Consider the following 22,218-nt stretch of genomic DNA (forward strand, 5'->3'; position numbering starts at 1 on the left):
ACTGGTTGTTAAACCATCAGTAGCTATTGGCCATGGTGGGAATACTGACATCATGAAAATTGGCAAATGCTGCAATTTTTTTTTCCTGGAGAACTGGTTCATTATCACACCACAGGTCCAACCTTCTCAGCAGCTGGGATTTGGAGTGTCTCTGTCTGCCCTCCTTTGTTTGGGACCCCGACTCCTTACTGTTCTCTGAGGTTTGACTGATTGACATTTGGATTCTCCCAAGAAATGGGCATTCCCAATGGTTGAAAGGGCTGTCAGCTAGACATCTCTGCAACCATATTCAAACCCTCTATCATTTCTTCCTTGGGCGGCAGAGGTGGAAAACTGCCCAGTGGTTACTCCAGCTTACAAATGTGTGGTAATCAGCTCTCAAGGAGAATTAAAACAAAAGTTTGAGGAAGCTTTTAAAAAAAATCATGGAATTGCACATAAAAATCCATATTCTCAGCCCCTCTTGTTTAAAATGGAAACATCTAGACCTTTTCACTTGGTAAAGTCTGCCTGAAGCTGAGAGACCACTGGCAAGGGGGAAAGTGTTCCCTCACCTGCCCATTTGTTCATTTGTGCTTCCTGCCTGGCCCCTGAGTTTGCAACTCAGTAAAGCAGTGTGCTTTGCTGGAAAAGGTGACAGACCAGGAATTAGGAGATGTTAGCTTGTAGTCATGACTCTGCTTTTAACACATTGTGTGGCCTTGGCTGAGTTATTTTCCCTATAGGAGCCGTACTGTCTCATTTGAAGTCTGGGAGAATGCTCATCTTGTCTGTTTCTCAATGACATTGGGATAGTGCAAAATGGAAGAGTAAGTCCTTGACTACCACCTGCAGAAAAGTAAAGAACTATTGCTAAATGTTAATTTCTGTGATCTACCATTTGCACCTCAGGGGATGTTGAATGATCCCAGAACAAGTTCTGATAGGAGATCTTTGCATGCACTGGAGTGCTGAGAATGGATGGGGAGGGGGGGCTCCGAGCTAAGAAAAGCACATAAAACACAAATACTAGTGAACTTGATGAATCTGTAGTCTTCCTCAGGGAGCTTTGGAAACATGAGGATTTAAAGATTATATTATTAACCACCTCCATTTTATAGACAAGAAAAAAAAAGTGGGCTCAAAGGGAAAATGGGCTTAGAATCAGATCTGCATATCCATCCCAGCAACACATGCCTTTGCCCAACCTCCTTAACTTCTCTGAGCCTCTTTTTCCTCCTGTGCAAAGTGGGAATGCAAGAATCTATCTTGTAACACTTTGTGAAGATTCAGTGAAATAATGTGCTTTAAGTACCTGAAACATATTGTAAACGTCCATTAAATGGCAGCTGCTGTTATTAACTCAAATTAGGCATATGCTAAGTGAACCACTTACTAGTGGCTATTTCCTTACCAGAAAAGAACTACTCAGCCATAAAAAAGAATAAAATAATGCCATTTGCAGCAACATGGATGGACTAGAGATCATCATTCTAAGTGAAGTAAGCCAGAAAGGGAAAGAAAAATACCATATGATATCACTCATACATGAAATCTAAAAAAAGAGGACACTAATGAACTCATCTACAAAACAGAAACAGACTCGCAGACATAGTAAACAATCTTATGGTTCCTGGGGGAAAGGAGGTGGGAAGGGATAAATTAGGGAGTTTGAGATTTGCAAATGTTAGCAAATAGATTAAAATAAAATAGATTAAAAAAAAACAAATTTCTTCTGTATAGCACAGAGAGCTATATGCAATATCTTGTAATAACCTTTAATGAAAAACAATATGAAAATGAATATATTTATGTATATGCATACTGGGACATTTTGCTGTACACCCAAAATTGACACAGTGTTACTGACTGTACTTCAATTAAAAAAAAAAAAAGAACTTTGCATAAACCAGAAGAGGCTCCTTTTACTTTCCATTGCACTGAAGTAACACAAATCAGTATTTTTCCTAGCATTTGCTAGGAGAGTCATAAGATACCCAGCCACACATGCCCAAATCAAGGGCAGGTACTGAAAGCTGGAGTGGTATTAGCGTTATAAAGCATTTGCAGAGTGGAACCGGTGTGTATGTCCCCTTTAAAAAAATTTAAATTTTAGCCCTACTCAGCTGGAAATGAAAAATTGGGCCCAAAGAACACTTCTTTATTTTTGATTTTCACTGCCTTGCATGCCTTTTTTCACCGCCACATCTGAATATGTAGCCAAGAAGTGTCCCAAGTTCCTCTGAGCTCCTGAAGGCTGGAACAAATTAGAATTCCTGGAGTCAGTTCTTCTTTTGGATGAAACTCCTTTTTCTTTTCCTTCTTCCAATAAAATTTTCTGTTCCAGAGAGTACTTTCGCAGCCACTCCTTTCCTAATGCAATTCTGTTTGATTTCCACCAAGCAGCTCCTGACAGAAGCCGCTGGGCCAGGCTGCAGCCCGCATTTCAATTCCTGAACACCAGCTTTCTGGCAGAAGCTGTTCCAGATGCATCTTTATATCCAGTAATCATGCATTGAACCAAAATGATTGACACCCCATTTTCCCCCTTTTCCAACATTCCCAGCCCATTAGTCTTATTTGTCTTCCACCGAAAGGCTCCCCTGGTTTGGTTTCCTGCCAAATCAGTGAACGTACCAATATGTGTGTAAGTCAAACACACCTACACGCGCACAGATGTGATAGGTACTGAGTCTTATCTGTGTTGAATATTCAACATTTCATCTCTAGACTTCATGTCTCCACTGAAGTTTCAGTCACAGCATCTTTCCTTCTTTCTTACACCCCCCCTCCCTTTCGTTCTTCCCTCCCTGCTTCCTTATTTTTTTCCTACTTTTCCAAGAAACAGTCTCTCTTTTGGTAGTCATCACAGAATCTCAAATTCTTTAGTGTTAAAGAGACTTGAGAGAGTCTTTCATACAATCCCGTGTGCCAGAAAGGAAATGGTGCACCACCGATAGCTTTCCTTTGTCCTTAGGAAAACTTTCAAGCTCCATAAGCATCACCCAGCACTGCATGGCCTGGGCCCTGCCCATTGTGTCAGCCCCCTCTCCACCTCAGTCTCCACACTGCAACCACACAGGCCCGTCAGTCCCTGCCTCAGGGCCTTTACGCATGCTTTTCCTTTCTCCTGGACAGTCCTTCACCCATAGGCACACATGCCTTCTTCACCACTGGACCTTCTACTTTTTCTTTTGGTCTTAGCTCAAATAGCCCTCTTTAGTCCACACACTGTGCCCTGTTCATTTCCCTCATAGCACCCATCAAATCTGTAACTATGTATGTGAGTGTTCAGTTGTTTTAATGTCTCTTCACCTATCAGAAAGCAAGGTCTCTAGATACAAATACCATTCTCCCTTGTTTCCCCCACTATTTCTTCACTGTCATACACAGTGCCTGGCATTTGACAGTAACAACAAATACTAACAAAAAAGTAATCGTGTCTAACATTTATTGAGAACCTGCTAGTTTCATACACGCTGTTCTAAGATTTTTACATGAATTAACTCATTGAATACTTACAACTATCCTATGAGGTGGGTATGATTATTATCCTCATTCTGCACATAAGGACACCGAGTGGTCAGGTCACTCACCTGCTATTAGTTGGCTGCAAAATAGCAGAGCTAGTTTCTAACCCAGGCATTCTGACTCCAAAGCCTGAACCCTCAACCAGGCTGTGCTCTGTCTCTATGAGGTGCTCTATTAATATTCATTGAAGGAATAAATGAAAAATTTATCCAAATTGATTAGCAGCAAAACTGAATTTAAAACTTAAATGGCTTGATTGATAATCCACTCCTCTTCCTATGCAAACAGAGAGCCTCTCAGGTACCAGCGGAATGCAGTAAAAAGAAAGAGAAGCGAATTAGCAAACTGGTCTGTTGAGGACAAGGACCATGGGAGGGACCCTGTGATGTAGACTGTGGAGTGAAGTGGAAATCATCATTTTAGATTCAGGCAGGACCCAGTGCCAGGTGGAAAAACACTGAATTGGTTGAAGAGGTCTTAAGACAAGGAATCAGTTCCTCCAGAAACATCAAGTGAATTTACAGTTCTTATCGCTATCAATTTAGGTAATTCGCACGCTTGGGATGATATTTTCCAAACCTGATTCTTAAGCGTAAGTCACCATCTATTTTACAAAACTGCTGGTCAAAATTCTAAGATGAAAGTTCCGGGAATGTGCCTTGTTCGCTGCTGTACCCAAAGTGAAACAGGGCCTGGCACACAGTAAGTGCTCAGTAAATATCCGTTTAACAGCTTAATGGAAAATTCACATCAACAAATCCTTCAGCAGGTACTCACTGAGTACCTGTTATTAAGTCTATGCAGTTCAAGGTACAATGAGGAGCACAAAGAAAAATAAGTCAGATTTCTTTTCATGGAGAGGTCCTAATCTAAACAGACCTAGTGGACCTAGGAACTCCTACTGTTACCAAGTCCAAACTCGTTCTGCTCGCTGCACGACCGGCTAATAAATCATCGGGAGACGAGGTGCTGGGGCAAGGAATAGCGACTTCATTCAGAATGGCGGCAGACCGAGAGGATGGCAGACTGTCTTGGAGAACCATCCTACTCTGGTCAGAATACAGGCTCCTTTTATATAAAAAAACAGGGGATGCAGTGTGGTTGGTTGTTGCAAACTTCTTGCTGTAGGAATTCTTTGTTCTTGCACTACCACTATTAATAAAAGCCACCACCACTGGGGATTTGCCTGGTCCAGGTGCTGCGTTATGTCCCTTTATGTATTTTTTCTTACTTGCAGGTCATTTTCTTACTTGAGGTCATTTTCTTACTTGCAGCAGCCTTAAGATGACGGTATGACTACTGATCTCCATTTCCTATGTAGAAACTGAGGTTTAGAGATGCTAATCCCTTTACCACAGTCACAAAGCCAGGAACTGGCGAAGCCAGGATTTGAACTCAGCTCTGTTTGACTCTGGCACCAACTATGCCAAATGTATTCATCCCATTATTTCAAGGTCACCATCGACGTAGGAGAGGTATGTTGTGATTATGGAGTTTGCAGTACTAGCGGGTGGGGGCAGGGACAGAGGAAGCAGTGCACCACTCAGCCTCTCCAGGTCTACATATGCTGCTTACCTGCGTCTGAAATATTCCCATTCTTTACCTGCCACAATCCTACCTGCTGTGTAGGTCCCAGATTTAGTGACACTTCATCCTGGAAGCCGTCTCAGAAACACTGTATGAGTGGGTTAGTTATACCCTCCTTTTGTTTCCTGGCTCCTAATCATAATACTTCTCACCCCACATTCTAATCACTTGTATTGCCCACTCATCAGTCTTTGAGTTCTTCCAGGAAAATATTTTATCCTCCCAGGGCTAGCACAGTGCCTGACACACAGTGTGCCATTTAATAAATATTTATGAAATAAATGAATTTTGCGTAGAAAGTGCCATCATACAGATCCCACTAATACACAGCAGAATTCAAAGGAAGGACTACACTCCTGGGCATTCATTGAAGCTTTAGCGCAAAGAACTGCTGAGATGCCGGGTAAGATGCACGGGCAGGGCTGCACTGCGCAGGCGTTCGTGTAACAGCCTCGGTGGATGAGCGGTGCGCAGAGTGGTCCTGGAAACGTCAGCGCTGCAGAGGGTTCTGCGGGTACCTGCGCAGCCAGGGGACTCTTGCAGAGGACGCTGCTGTCGCTGGAGCTCAGGGCTGCGAGGGCTCCAGGCCAGGAGAGGCTCAGGAGCTGACGTCCACCATGGTGATGAAGCTGAGCCCAGGGCTGCATGTGGAGCTAATCTTACCCTAATGTGCAGACGTAAAGCAATCTTTAGGAAATTCAAGACCACAGAACTTGCTGACCGAAATACACTGCATCATTCATACCAAGAATGAAAGTGTGTGGAGAAAGACCGTTTTATTCCGCTAAGTCGTGGTGGAGGCAGAAGAACTACCACAGCCACGGACACCGCCTTTTACTCAGAGCTACCTAAAGCAAAACCTCACACCCACTTGAATGGACCCATTAGTTCTAGTACTGGAAGAAATTATTAAGAAGCCAGATCTTAAAGTCCATAATTGGGTGACTGTGATTCACAGGGGAAAGCAAAGAACTGTAGAAGAATGTTTCCAGATGTATCACCTGATTCATCAACTTACAACTAACCCTGAAGACATTTTAATGGCGACAAAAGATGTCATTAAAGAATTCCAGCTGGTGGTGTCAGGTGCCTGAAACTTAGGAGCACACCCAGAAGAGGAAATGCTACAGGGATGACTTAATTTTTAAAAAAAGGGATTTATGTGGAATATGTACTTGAGAGTATTAAACAGTCTGAAGAAGAAAACTTAGACATTGATGTTAGGTGTTTGATAGGAATCCACAGAAGAGGTGGCCCTTCAGTAGCCAAGGAGACTGTTAAACTTGGCCAAGAGTTCTTCCTTTCTACTGAGGATGCAGTTTTGGGGCTTGACCTCAGTGGAGATCCTACTGAAGAAGAAGCCAAAGACTTCTTGGAATCTCTTTTAGATGCTAAAAAAGCACATCTCAAGTTGCCATTACATCTTACAGAGATTCGAAGGAAGGAAGGAAGGAAGGAAGGAAGGAAGGAAGGAAGGAAGGAAGGAAGGGAGAGAGGAAGGAAGGGAGAGAGGAAGGAAGGGAGAGAGGAAGGAAGGGAGGAGGGAAGGAAAGGAGAGAGGGAGGAAGAAAGGGAGGAAGGAAGGAAGGGAAGGAAGGAAGGGAAGAAGGGAAAGAAAGAAAGAGAGAGAAAGGAAGGAAGGAAGAAGGAAGGGAAGGAAGAAAGAAAGAGAAGAAGGAAGGAAGAAGGAAGAGAAGGAAGAAAGAAGGGAAGGAAGAAAGAAAGAGAGAGAGAAAGGAAGGAAGTAAGGGAGGAGGGAAGGAAGGGAGGAAGGAAGGAAAGAGGGAAGGAAGGAAGGAAGAAGGAAGGGAAGGAAGAAAAAAGGAAGGGAAGGAAAGAAAGGAAGGAAGAAAGAAAGAACCCCTGTACTCTTGGATATTCCTCCTGACAGAATCGAGCATGGGACATTTCTCAGCTCCCCTGGGGGAATATCCCTGAATCTCCTGGATTTGATGGACTTTGTAAGGCAACATCAGGTACCACTGGGTAAGGCTTGGGACTTCAAGTCCTCCAGACATTCCTCTGTTCCTTCTTCCCCTAGCTCTTAGGTTGCAATCCATATATAAAGAAATACTGTTCTAAAAACATAAATATCATTTAGAAGAAAAAAATTTTTGTAAGTTGAGTCAGGAGCCATGCAGTCAGTAAGATTCCTGTCTGAATGTTTGGACTCTGTGAACCTAGGAAACTTATTCTCTTTGAGCCGCAATTTTCTCATCTATGCCTTTGAAATGATAAAAATCAGATTGCTGGGAAGGCAAAATGAAGTCACACGTTGGGAACTCAGCTGAGCGCTCTGTTCTTTGTAAATACTCAAATGTTTGTCTTGGCCACTGCGGCTGCTGCTACTTTGATGATGATGATGATGATGATGATGATGATGATGATGATGATGATGATGCAGCAAAGGTGGGAGAGTAAGGCATTTTACGTGGACATGCACTTCTGAGGAAAAGGACAAAGATAGGAAGAAACATCTTGCCCACGGGTAAAAAGAGGATTCATGGCATTGGCGGAAAAGGCTGTAGATAGTTCATGCTGAGAGATCCTTCCTAACCGAGGAATAGAATGCTCAGAAAATGAGAGAGCAGGTGAAACAGGAATGCTCGATGCCTATTTTTATAAGCACTTATCATCAAGGTGAAGGTATATGCCTGAGTTCAGTATGTGTGTCTTTTCCACTAAACATACAGGTGAGGCTCTGCACGGCTGCTGCCACATTGTTCTCAGGAAGTGGCCCCCTGGGAATGTGGGCTGCTGACTCTGTTTCTTTCTTTCTGGGGAAGAGTTGTGTGTCATGAGCCATCTTTTTGTCTGGAAGAATGACACCAGTTCTGACTATGGGTCTACCCGTCTAGTCTTTTCCGAAGATTGCCTACATAGAAATGTGAAAAGACGCGACTTGGTCCTTGTGACTGGGATTAGGGAGAGCAGGTGTGCTGGAATAAATGGTCCCTTAATTGGTCTTCTTGTCTTTGATCTTCACTGAAACACCTACTTTCCATCCATAAGACCTCACAGAAGTAGCCAACTAAAGCACCCTCCAGAGTAGTTCACTCTTCTCATCCCATACCTACAGAGGGTCTCCATGGCCAATTAGAAGTGCTTATCCTTCTGTGTCTGTCATTTGAGTTTACCCTCCCTTCCATCTTTTTTCCCTTAAGTCCTTCTGATGGACCCTATGCTCCTACCTCCCTATCACTCTTTTCTCCCCCAAAAAAGCTCACATGCACCTTATAGTTTTGGCCTCTGTGATTTCTCAAACTGATTCTTCAACTTAAATGCCCACATCTTATTATGATTATTGAAAGAGTCTGGATTTATGTGCAGGGTGGATATAGTAATAACTGGGAGATAACAGGATTGTTTTGGTTTCTTGTGCATCGGTTTTCTTCCCAGAGATGACCTTTTTGCTTGAAAATCTGACTTAATTTTGTCACTTTGGCAAGAGTGGAGGTGGATGGACTAGAAACCTCTGTGGGGCAAGGATGCAGAGTTTGCTGAACAGAATCAAGTGCTTACAGTGTCTCGTTAAGAATATCACAACCTGTGAGGGTGGTTTGCATTTTCACCTATGGACATCCTCATTTCACCAGCTTTCAGGTTTTACAGAATCTGAAAGTTCTGGAAAACTTCTAGTATACAAATGCAGAATTAAAAGTTTTCTACGTCTAATGAAAGAATTATCATCCTTCTTGCATCCTGCAGGCAAAGGCATGTTGACTGTGAAACTGTATAAATGTCAGTTGAGTGATTTAACGGGCTTGGTCACTGGACTTGTTAACAATAGATGCCAGGTGAGAAGAGCAGGTGAGTGGAGGCTGGAGGAGTGCGCACTGGCTGCCGACAAGGGGAGAAGGGACAGGTGACAAGGGGGGAAGGTCCAGGAGAGACTACAGACTCACCAAGTATGAAGCTGTCTGGGAACCAAAACCAACAAACAAATACCCTACCCTCTCAGGAGTCCTTAAGGGAGTTGTCATGTACACCAGAGGTCACAATTATTAATCAGCAACCAGTTATCATATGCCTACTATAGACCAGCTTCCATTCCAGGAAATCGAGAGTGGAAAAAAGTAAGAAATACAGCACTTTGCTCTGAAAATATTTACCATCTGCAGCACCACCACATCGGCCAAGGTAAAGCTGTGTAAATTAAGCTCTTTTTACAAAAGTAAGGACATGTGTAGAACCTATTAGGAGTTCTCTTCAAAACATGTAAAATTATTTAGCTACTTACAAGATAAATCTGTTTACTACTTTCTCAAAGATGCCATTTCCTGACAGTGCTAATAATGGAGGCATTTCAGAACAATGACCTCACACAGTTCATGCAGCTGATCTGTCTGTGCAGACTTAGATAACACACAGCCATGACCTCACTTAGGCCAGGGGCAGGTCTTAATAGCTTGCTAGAAATGCAGTTCGGTTTAAACTGTTTTCTCTCTTTATTCTGTTAACTTAGCTAATGAAAGGACATATCTCATTAAAGATGTATATTTCCTCATGATTCCATGGGGATGGAGCCATGGTACCCATAGGTCATTAGGCAAAATCAGAAAGGAGTCTTGAGACAGATCAGGAACCCTACCTCATCCTTGTTCTTCAGTCATTTGAACTCTTTTTGTTATTGAATCCATCAAACCAGTCATCTAGAGTTGAGGAATCTTAAGTTCTGACTCATTTCAAAAGGCTGATTCAGAGCAGTTTCCCTGGGGAAAGATCTCCTCTTTAAAAGAACTTCAAGAAGCTCAAGAAGATGGGCTTTGTGTCTGCAGAGAGGACAGGAGAGTTAATCAGGCAGGAACACAGCCCGTGGTCTTGGGGAGTAAGATGCATAGCTGCCCATGTAACACAGAAGGTATGGGTGAGAGGGAGTGCAATGGGAGCTTGATAAAAGCAACAGCCAGAGCCAGGACCAGCCTTTTTTATCCCACTGTTCACCAGACTTCTTTCAGGAAAAAAAAAAAAAAAGAAGAGTAGGAGGAAATTAAGAGTGGGAAAATGTCCTACAACTGCTTGACCTTTCAAGTATCTTGAAATCTGAGGCAGGTCAGGAAATACATGGTGAGGATGCTGAATGTAGAGTCAGGAAACGTATGTTCAAGGGTAGACAGTAGTCTGACTCAAGGACAATTTCCCCATCCCAGAGCACCTACCTCCTGCCTGTCACATAAGGGAGTTCGATGAAGCCTCTACAAGTCCTTCCATTCCTGGCATTCTGGGGTTTAATAATAAGCTAAAACAAGGATCTTGTTTTTTTATGTATAAGACACAAGGAAATGTATACAGTGAAGTGACCTATAAATTCTGCTGAACTTTAAATGTGAATTAGATGCAAATACAGAATGAAAACTTAGGGTGAACATCATTACCCTCTGTAGATTAGGAAGTATAATGTGCTTCCTGTGCAGTGGGAAGAATGAATCTTGCACAGGCTGAAATAAGAACTGAAAAATACTGGGAGAATTAGACACGACCGTAATCTGGGCTTTCTTCCCCTTCAGTGAGACATTTTCTTTTCTATATTTGCACCCATGCTTAGAGAGGGGACAAATGTCCTTGAGATTCCACATGGGACAGTGGTGCAAGCACCTGAGCACTGAGCACAATCATAAGTAATGAGATCATATGTAAGTTTATATGATCCAGAGGACCCAGGGGTGTCTACCTGATCCCCCTGAGGTAGTATCGACCTGCTCTGAGAGAAGGGAAAATTTATCCAATTGTTGCACTTGAGCTGAGAAAATAGCCTGGGAGGCAGGGGATTTCCAGCCTCCCGGGTGTCACAATGTGTGTTAGCACTTGATGTATTTTCTTTCATTTGATCCTTACACTAAATGTACCCTATCAGAATAGATTTTAAACAGTATTTGATTTTCTGATTCCTATGTGTAAAATGAGGAGATTAAATCTTTCAGAGGTTAAGCAAGGCCTTACAGCCAGTAGGTAATACAAGCTGAGACTGAAAGATTCCCTGACTCCAAAGCCAGTTTCCTTCCACAGCCCTGCATTGCCTTCTGGAAGGAGCCTCGTTTCCACCCTAGTTCTGCCTTTATTTAACTGTGATACCTGAGAAATAATCACTCAGGTTCTTGAATCTCAGTTTGCTCATCTGTTAAAAATCACAAAAAGCAAGCAAGCAACCAGCCAGCCAAAACGGCAAATGTACAGCCTCTGTCCTTCTGTAGTTTACGGTTGGAAGTTACAGGACCACAGTTATTTCACTGGGAATGGTGCCTCTCACAGTCATGAAACATGGTGGCCCCTGACTTTGAGAGGTCCTTTTAAAACCTGAAACTGTATGTAAGTTGTATTATATGTTAAGGCGTCTGAATTGTTTTGGAAAAGAGTCCAAAGCTTTCCTGAGGTTCTCAAAGGAATCTGTATCCCCTAAGAACCTTCTGATTAGCAGATCTCCTTCTGTTGTCTTCTAGCTCAAACCATCTGTAACAAGCTGAAATAAATTAAGGTTTGTTGCATGAAGGGGGTTCAAAGGCAGAACTTACATGTGCACCAAAGACTATGTGGTATCATGGAAAGAGACCTGGCAAAGAGTCGAGGATGGTGGATCCTGGTTATATTCTGCCTTGTCATTCAAAGAGTGATGCTAATTTCTACCTCCTTCTGCCCTTGTAAGCAGTTGTTCTAAAACCAAATGTGATGATACAGATGAAAGTGTTCTGGAAAAATATAAAGTATCTCACACAAGTATGACATTTACTGTAAGATATTAAAGTATCAAGTCGTTTCACTGGTTGTCAACTGAGAAGGAAGGAAATGCGTAAGCACCATCAGCAACATTTAGAAGCTCTGCTTTTTCATCCTTCAGCAAGGTCCTGCAGCTGCTACTTGGGTGTAAGTTTCCTTGACTTTAAGGAGAATCGGTTGCAAATACAGCTTGCAGGATGCGGGTGGAGATCATCACCAATCTGGGAGCTGGTAAATAGAACTTAAGGTTTCTTCTCTAGACAAGGGTGTTCCTTTCTCATCTCCTTTATTCCATTAGTCAGTGAATCTCCAAATATAGTCTAGGACCAGCAACAGAAGGATTATCCAGGAACATGTTAGAAATGCAAATTCTCCAGCCCCACCTCAAACTTATTGAATCAGAAATTCTGGGGGTGGGCCATGCAGCCTGCATTTTCACAAGCACTCCAGGGAATTCTGATGCACACTGCATGCTCAAGTTTGAGACCCACTGCCGTAAGTGATTATCCCAGGACACACCTCCTGGGCTGATCCGTTGGCCAGGGGTACTCAAAAGAGAATGGCAGGGCTCCAGTAACCTGGAAGAGTGTCTAGTGTAGGTCCCTAAAGGTCTGGTCTAGGCCAGGTCGCGCTGGGGTACACCAGTGTTAGCAAATACGGTAGGTGTGGCCCAAAACACGCTCAAGTAGACCCCTTACGTACAAGGCCCCATGTTAGGTTTTACAGGTCTGAGAAAGGAAAACATGGCTCTGTTGCAAGAATGCATCTCTCAAGATTCAGAAAATACAGATACCTTGGTACCCTTGCAGCTGAAGAGTCACAGCGGAACAAAATGAAACCAAACGTGTACAGAAGTCAGCTCTGTGGTAGGCCTTCTCCCCTGAGCCTCCAAGTGACGGAACATAACAACAAATGTGAAAATAACAAATGCTTTTAAAGCATTTATCACATGTATTCCTAGCACTGTTTTAAGTGATTTTTATGGGTCAGTGGTGTTTTGAACTGTTGAATGTACCAAGCCTTTTACTGGGCTCTGAAAATCCAGCTGTCAAAGTCTAACTGCCTTCAAGGAGCTCATACACCAATGGGGGGAATTAGACAAAATGCAGAATTATGAAGAGCAAGCTCAGGGTGTTTTCAGAGGTCTAGGTGAGGCATCTACCCTCAGTCTCAGGTAAATACAGGTTTCTCAGAGGAGGAAATACCTAAATGTAGGCTTCCGAAGCATGAGAGGACTTGGTCATTTTAAAGTGGAGAAAACTGAGATTTAGGGCACTCGGGCTACTGTACTTCATGCCATGTAACCTGTGCATCAATGGCAGTGTTGGGATTTGAATTCAGGTCAGTCCAATTCCAAAGCCCTGGCTTGGAACCATTAAGGCTAGACCGGAAAATAGGTTTTTATTGAGCCTGTCAATCCTGATAAATTGGTAATGGCTTCCAAGAATGCTGATGATGAGGACTTGGGAGGCCTTGACAGGGCGCACCAGGAAAGGATGCCACGATCGATTAGTGATGTCTGGCTTGGGTGCAGGAAAGGGGAGCATATGTGTCATGCATTTGCTGACCCTGCACTACAGAGGTCACTGCCTCCAGGACTTAGCACAGAGAGGGACGGACCCCCAGAGCTCTTTCCTATTAGTGTAAGGCTGTCTCTGACTTCGAGGAACTTAGAGCTCAACGGCATCAGTGGGGGCATATTATATGTTCCCAGAAGGTCACAAGTGACAGCCCAGGGTGTTATGAACTGATGGAACATTCAGGGAGAGAGGGCATAAGGTTTTCATTAAAAAAAGGGAAGACGTTGATTAAGCGTAACAGTGAAAACCAAACAACAATGAAGAACAATCAGTCTTATGAATCCACTAGACTTCAGAATTTGTAGGCCAATTCCATTTTCATATTTTACCTCTGTTACTTCCATCAACGTGGAAGATGTTGATGGGACAGGAAATGGCTCTGTTCGCAAGTAATGGGTTCCCTATATGTCAAGTCAGCTCTGTCCTTCCCAAGGGAAACCTAAGTCTAGAAATGCCACCCCAAAAGGATGCATCCAACACACCTGATGGCTCATCTGTGGAGTACTTTGGAAGTTGATATTGATCAGAGACAGTGAGAGGGTGGCCCTTTAAGACAAAAATGATAATAAGTTAGTGCCAGTTTGCTTTGCACATGGTTTATGGTGGTGGTGAGATGGTATGTGAGCTCTTTGAAAGATAATCAAATATTGTTCTCACAGTATATTTGACAAAGCCACGTGTGGACTGAAATAACAATACAACAACAGCAACTGGTCCTGATAAACAGCAGGAGACTAATTGGTACCACCACATCAGTCAGCGGTGGGAAAAGACTTCTGGATGAATTTCCTTTGCAAAAAGTCTTTTTCACTTCTCCCCGTCTCAGCTTCACCTTTCACTGTTATAAGCACTTTTTATCCTGGACAGTAAAAAAAAAATGTTTAAGTGACTCATGCATTGGACATAGAGATCAAAAGGAAAAGGTGACTTCTCCTGAAGTCCTGAAGTTCTAGCTGTTTGCCATCTGGGCATTTCTCTCCAGGACGGCTGTGCTGTGAACATTCATCGCTCACTAACCTTGACTTGGCAAACTAACGTGTCCCCCGATTTTCAGAGGCTCACACTGTGGTTAAGGGCAGACTTGGGTTTCATTATCTGACCAACTGGGGTGTAAGCCTCAGTTGTCCCCCACCCTGGGGCTATGTCTGCTTATAGAGCTCCCCTAAAGCACCCCCTGCAGCCATCACAACCTGGGTTCTCACTGGTCCTCCTCCCCCAAAGCATTTGCATCTGAGATGATGGGGGAGCGTTATCTTCTTAAGACTTACATATCTTACTTTGGAAGACAAGCTTTAGCAGTACCAGGAATCAAAACATTTCTCTGCTCAAGTCATGGTGACCAGGGAAGAATTATCTCTGATTCTTTGTACATTTTAAACATTATCTGAAACCTCAGCAAGGGGAAAAAAACTTGACAGTAGTCTGTGGAGACGAGACTCTGGGGGGCAGGCTGATAAGGACTATACCTTTCTCATCCCTACCAAATTAGATCATCCCACGGAGAACTGTAAGAAATGGCCTCCGTGTACAGGGACTGAGTATCTCTGTATCTTAGCATCTTCTACGTACATATCCCAACATGAAGAAGGTGACCTGGAGTCCAAGGTTGGAGGACTCCAGTTTAGATTACATGGTAAACAGAAAGAGGCAAAGAACCACTTAAAGGTTTGCGCTGAATACCCTGAACCCTGAAGCTTCTCCTTCGCAGGACTCCTGAACCATTCATGCAGCAGAGAAATACCAGTCAGTTCAGAGGAACTGCCTCATCGGCTGTGCAATTTATTCACGTCCCTCCCCGCCGTAGGCTTCTGGACGTGCATCCCTAATACATCCCTATTTTTTGAGCAATACTGGTGCTGAAACTTAGCTGTGTGCTGTCATTTGCCCCATGCTTCTCTCTTTAATTCAGGTACATGGCTATCTTTTCCTCCATTCCATGGAAAGAGACACAGCCCGGAGCTTTGGGTGAAGCCCAGGGCTGCGGGTAGTGGCAAGATCTGGTTTCTATTCCTACGGCTGCCACTAATACGCCATATGACTCTGGACAAGTATCTTCCTCCTCCAGCAGCCCAGTTACCTGGCATTAGTGCAGGATTGGCTAATCTCTTAAGGAGACTTTCTAGCCCTAACATTCTGGGACTTCACAGGAACTGGAATTCTGGGTGCGACTGAGTTCAGTGTCACCAGCAGTTGCCAGTCGTCTTCCTCTTTGGCATCAAGCATCACGCTGGGCTCTGCAGGGGATGTGCTTCCATCAGAGCTGCCTCTCTGAACCACAGCACTCACAGGCGAGGGGTGAGCAGGACGAGAAAAAACGAGTTCACAGACCTCTCCAGCACACAGCAGAGCATACACACGTGTGCTGTGAGCAAAGCACAGATGATTACAGGGTCTAAACGAAACAGGAATTGCATGTATTTACGAAAAGTCAGAATTGCGCTTCCTGGCATTCCAGATGAGCCCTGGCAGAGAGGAAATTCAGACAGGACATGGCCTGGTTCCTATGGCAACATTTACTGAGTGGGTGTTTTGTGTCAGCCGCTGTTCTGAGTGCTCTGCACACACTCACTCGTTTCCTCCTCTCAGTCTTTTGAGAGCGAGGCTATGATTACTCCCATTCTGCATATGAATAAACTGAGGCACAGACTCTCAGAGGCAGGCCACAGGACCGTGGCGAGTGCCAGGATTCAAACCCAGGTGACGACGTGGTGCCCAAGTCCAGTGTCAGTCCAGTGGAGTTCTATCAGCTCGGTCATGTGGGAAACCAGTGACCCTGGAGAGCAGAGAATAAAGAAGATGTGACTGCGGGGATGAGCCGTGTGGCCCGAGGCAAGTCCTTTCACGACTCTGATCTCCCACTTTCTTGTCTGTGAAATATCGGCGACACGTACTGGTCTCATTGTGTTGTTATGATGACTGAGCAACATGGCGGACATAAAAATACTTTTTAGATGCTACAAAGTCCTATATGGTTTTTTTTTTTTAATTCAAGTACAGTCTATTTACAATGTTGTGTTAACTTCTGGTGTACAGCATATGATTCATGTGTACGTACATACATTCCTTTTCTTATTCTTTTTCACTATAGGCCGTTACGAGGTGTTGAATACAGTCCCCTAAGCTGTACAGTAGGACTCTGCTATTTATCCGTTTCATATATAGTAGTCAGTAGCTGCAAGTCCTAAACTCTCAATTTATCCCTTCCCCGCCGGTAACTATAAGTTTGATTTCTATGTCTGTGAGTCTGTCTCTGTCTTGCAAATACGTTTGTTTGTGTCCCTTTTTAAAAACTTTAAGTAATAGAGGAAAGCAGAAGAAGCAGCGTGAAAAAAAATCTGGAGGCGGTAAAGTGCAAGGCACATTTGCGCATGTGTTTAGGGCAGAGTGACAGAGTGATTGTCCAGGGGCTCCGCGACTAAGCGCTGCCTGCCGGGTCAGGGCGAGGGTCTCTTTCCCAGAGGTGCAGCTTGGTTGGCTTCCACCCAAGATCTGGCCTTGTCTCACCTCTACCAGCTATGCTAGGCCTTGACTCTGCTCTCTCAATGTGGAGAATGACAAACCTAGCCTGTTTTCTTTATATTTTGTCCTGCTGAAGCCCATCCCCAGAATGCCAGCGCAGTTCTCATCAGCATTTGAGTTCAGTCACAGCCTTTGAATGAAAAGACTAGAACTTCAACCCTCAGGACCAATACAGACATTGGCACATTGGCTTTGGCAGAATTAGCTCACGAAGAACTAATGCTAAGGGACAGTTAGAGTGGAGTGGAAACTTATCTGCATAAAGAAATAGACTCATCTTAGTAATGATTGTGTAGCAAGATATGTTACTGTCATCTTCTCAATCCTGGGCAAAGCAGCAACTTCAGATGGTGCTCGGGTTACCATAGGAACTGGTGGAAAAGCTAAAAGAACGCACGATGGTTAAATCTAAGAAAAGGGCAGTAGCTCAAGAGATACTCAGTGGGAGCTACACTGGACTGGGGTCTGAAAACCTGAGTTTGAGCCCCAGCGCAGCTGAGTTTTGGCTGATCGACCCTGGAGGTGTCATTCCACCTTTCTGAGCTTCAGTTTTCTGTAAAACCGCACAAGTGATAAGGGCACTCTCCAAAGCGTCTTCGTTCGATTCTGAAAACCTAAAAACGTGCAGGTTATTTTTAAATAGAAAGTTAACTCCAGCTATTCTTAGGCAACCGACTAGAAGCTACACGTGATTTTGCATTTCCTACTAACTGCAGAGGTCAAATTTTCAGCTGCATAATCTTATCTCTCGTAGTGGCCAGAGGATGCTGTTTATAAAACAGCAACAACAATGCAACAGTAGCAACTGTAGCAACAGACACAGTGTTATCCAGGAACTGTGAGGAAAACACATTCCAAATGCACTTAGTTCTCAGAGCAGCCCCACTAGGTGGGTAATATTATTATTTTTATGATACAGATGAGGAAGCAAATGTTTCAGAGTTATTAATTAACTCACCCAAGGGATGGAGTGGGGAACTGACTCCAGTCTATCCATCGTCAGACTCTCTTAACTACCTCGATGTCCAGCCAGGAGTGAACATGGGCATACGAACCTAAGTGTTCCAGGTGGCCCTTGAAGCCTCCCTCCTTTGAAAAATGATCTCTAAAGATTTTTTCATAGGGATCAGAGCCTTTCTTCCCCAGGAAGAAGGAAGTCAGTCCCTCCAGAGTAAGAGAATGAACAAGCAATCCTTTCCCTCAAATGAACTCTGAAGACACGAAAGCGGACAGGCCTCCACTGGAGGAGAGGGGACCACAGGGACAAGAGAGTCATGAGAAAAGACAGCAGCCCCGCCTTCTCAGTTGTCTGAGAGATACTCCTCACAGGAGTCCCTGACCTCTGCCTGACCTTGCTCAATGACCCTGACCAAGGGTGCGAGGAAAAGCACACCAGGCACCAGAGGAGGGTCACAGTTGACAGATCAGACAGAATGGAGACACCAGCTGCGTGCACCAGCCTGAGTTAGAAGGCATGTTTCCAAAGCTCTGTTGAGTGCCAGGCACACAGAAAAATTTCTAAGACACAGCTCCTGTGCTTAAGGGAAATGCTCATCACAGAAGACAGGAGACAAATCCAGTCTCGGCGAGCGTTAATGCAAGACTCTAGGTGCCATACCAAAGTCCAAACAACTTGCTTTCAGTGCAGAGTAGAGGGAGGCTCAGACACAGTTAACTCCAACACGAGGCAGAAAGTGCCAAGTGTGCTAATGGAAGTACAAGCTAAGAGCTCTGGGAGCCCAGGATGGATGATTCCGACGGGGGCTCTCACAGAAGCGGTGGCGTCTGACTGGGATCTTGAAGGACTGGAATGAGTGGAGAAGGGCTGTGGCGAAATTCTCTTCATCACTGGGGAGCCGGTGTAAAGAGGAAGTCACGACGTCCACATTTGCTTTTCTGAAGGCAGAATGGCTCCAAACATCAAGTTGAAGCTCAGGATGACCTGGGTTTTTGACTCCCAGATCTACCATGTCTGTGTGACCTGGAACCTTGGCATCTCCATCTGCAGAAGGAGACACTAGTACCTTCTTCTTGGGATTGTTGTGGGAAATAAAGAAATTAATTACTGCATATGTTTAGTAATGCAAGGGCTTAGCAAATGCTCAATAAATGGTAGCTGTTACTACCTGTGTGATTACTACTGAGTGGACTGTATCTAGTTCATCTGGGCAGCACCTGAGGCGAGCCAGCCACTGTTGGACATTTAGACAACTTCAAAGATTAACTAAACACACCTACATGTTCCTTTGCATTTGCCTTCACCCTGTTTGCATTTTCCGTCCCCCAGACACTGGCCCACCAGCACTTTCCTGTGCTCCTGAATTACAGTTTTGCCTTTTTTTGGCTTCGTGTTACTTTGGTGTTCTTGTCCACATAATAGACCAAATGACTGAGTTTTGTTTTCTCATTCTTCACACAGTGCGGTTCTACACTGCAGGGTATACGTTTCGAGGCATTTCAGATTCAGCAGTGAATACACAAGAACCATTATCAAAGTCAGCTTCTTGGGTCCAGCCCTGTCTGGTCCACAGCCCAGCTTTGTTCCGTCTCCTGTTCATCCTCCTGCTGATAAGAATGTTGGAACCACAGGGAACTGCAGCCAAATCTTGTGCTTTACCAGGGAGGCCCACAGGAGCCAGAGACAGGAAGACACTTGGCAAGTTTATGTAGAGAGGCAGGCAGGGGTGGGACCCAAGTGTGTGGAGGCTCACAGGCCAATGTGCCCTGGATGGCTTCCCAAGTACCTCTGTGCCTCTGCTCTGCAGACAGGCTCTGATGAGGTCAAAGATGCATTTCCTTCTCTTCCTTCACCTCCCTCCTGGCTCTGGGTAAAGCTGGAAGGGGCAGCCCTCCTGGAGGTCCACGTGGTACACGCAGCCCCTGCTCGTACAAGGCATCTTTGGATGTCTCTCACACACCATGTGCTGACTTGGGGCCGTTGCAGCTCAGAACCCAGTTGACAACCAGTGAGGTGAGAAGACAGAAAACACTTTCAACTGCCTCAGCATTAAAAAGTGAGAAGCAGGCAGGCGGGAAATGTTTTGTGATGACCAACGTTGTAGGAAGTTGATAAAAATGAGTCAAATTTAAGGCTTGCCTTCTCCTGCTCCCCTGAGAACAAGGGTGTAAATGCCTTTTTTTAAAAAATTATTGAAGTATAGTCAGTTTACATTGCTGTGTCAATTTCTGGTGTACAGCATAATGTTTCAGTCATACATATACATACATACATTTCTTTTCATATTCTTTTTCATTATAAGTTACTACAAGATACTGAATATAGTTCCCTGTGCTATATGGAAGAAACTTATTGTTTATCTATGTTATATATAGTAGTTAGTCTTTGCAAATCTGGAACTCCCAATTTACTCCTTCCTACCCCTCTTCCTCTCGGTAACCATAAAATTGTTTACTATGCCTGTGAGTCTGTTTCTGTTCTATAGATAAGTTTATTAGCGTCTTCTTTTTTCTTTTTTTAGATTCCACATATGACTGATATCATATGGTATTTTTCTTTCTCTTTCTGGCTTACTTCACTTAGAATGATGATCTCGTTTCATCCATGTTGCTGCAAATGGCATTATTTTATTGTTTTTTTATGGCTGAGAAGTGTTCCCTTGTGTATGTAAATACCACAGCTTCTTTACAAGGAAGCAAAAGCTTTTAATCTCACATGACAGCTCCAGCTGTTCGGTGGTGGTGACCAGGCCGAGGAGGATTCCAAAGCTGCACCTGAGCTCTAATGGGAAGGAAGGCTAGGTTCCAGGTCCACCTTGGTCTCGGTCTTGAGAAGGAATTGTCCTTTCCTCTCAATGTGCAGAACGTGCTGTCTGTCTATGGTAGAATTTATTTCATTATCTCATGTCTGTTTTTTGTTAGTGGTTCGTGACCTTGTCTTCCTCATCACATTAGAATGTCCCTCTTAAAGGCAGGGGCCTTACTTCCTGTTTTCCCCATACTATATCACATATGGTGTGTTGAGTCAATGTGTTCATTACTTAGTGAATGTTAGGTTAGATACAGGGCAAGGCACTTTAGCATAATGGCATAACAGAACTCACCCTGTGGGATCAAACATACATAGGTTTGAATTCTAGCTCTGCCTTTATCAGTTCTGTGACCTCCACCTACCTGTACCTCAGTCATTTTTTTATAAAGTAATAATAATAATAATAATAATAATAATAATAATAATAAATACCTTCTAGGACTGTTACAAAGATGAAAACTGTTAATTAATATAAAACATGTAGTCTAGTTCGTAGCATTAAAGGGCTCAATCATATGCAATATCAGGAATTACCATCATCATCATTTGTTGACACTGCTATTATGCTGGTAACCAGAATCCCCAAATCCTCAAACAGCCCCTCTCTCTCCTTAGATATGAAAGGGAGAGATGCTAAGGAATAAATTGAAGGGAAAAAAAATCGAAACCCAATGATTATTATCTTGTGGCTGTTGCATCAAACCACAACTTCTGTAAGCTGAAGAACCCATGAACGCTTCTTTCCTTGAGGTGCTCACCTAGTCTTGGCTCTATGGATCTCAGCACTGTGGGGACCAGAAAAGACCAACCCAAAGCAATGCAAGGCAGGGGGAGAAGTTTTGCCCAATTTCTTGAGTAAGGCAGATCCAAGCTCTCCACTCAGACCTTCAGGGTGAAATAGGTCCCTCCTACCTATGCTCAAAACACCCCAAAGAAACAAATCCAGCAGCTCCAGCATCACTGCCCAAAGTGACTTTGCCACCTCCTTACATGTCTTGGAAGAGGCAATGGGGGAGGGGGTCATCCTAAACCAACAAACGGCCCCAGGTGGGAGGGTAGGTAGTGACACGGCTGTAGTGGTTGTTCGAGGTGTGTGTATGAGGGAGGTCAGTAACACAATGCTGTAAAGTATGTGCAGACTGTACAGAGAAAAAGAGAATTTGAAGCATAGAGGTGTTTGTTGGATGTGGTAAGTGGTAACAGAGTTTGGATCTGAAAATGACCATGCATTCATAGTCTATGCTTGATCTCTCACAGTTGAGTAAACAAAATTCTTCACTTAAGAAGGGCAATAGCCCACTCACCTGTTAATTCATTTACTTGGCATTGACTGTACTTCAAATGCTAAGGATTATGTTATGTGCTGGGTAGGCATGCTGGAAAAGAAGAAAGAGGCTCTGTCCTCACAAACTTACAGCCTAAAATAGGGACAGATAATCAACAAGCCAACAACCAACCAGATGCAGTGAAGCTTCTCATAACCAACTTCCATTCAACCGTCTCTTTGGATTGAACTGCATTCTCCATTATCTCTACAGACAC

The 22,218-nt window shown here is 43.9% G+C and overlaps 1 protein-coding gene and 1 pseudogene across 4 annotated transcripts in view; both read left to right on the forward strand.

The window, feature by feature from the left end:
* Positions 1-22,218, forward strand: part of GRIA1 (glutamate ionotropic receptor AMPA type subunit 1) — a 289,206-nt gene that overhangs the window by 112,827 nt on the left and 154,161 nt on the right. The gene's annotated exons all lie outside the window — the stretch shown is intronic.
* Positions 1-22,218, forward strand: part of LOC102514795 — a 51,879-nt pseudogene that overhangs the window by 24,417 nt on the left and 5,244 nt on the right.

Source organism: Camelus ferus, chromosome 3 (genome assembly GCF_009834535.1).
Source record: "Camelus ferus isolate YT-003-E chromosome 3, BCGSAC_Cfer_1.0, whole genome shotgun sequence".
NCBI classification, from domain to species: Eukaryota; Metazoa; Chordata; class Mammalia; order Artiodactyla; family Camelidae; genus Camelus; species Camelus ferus.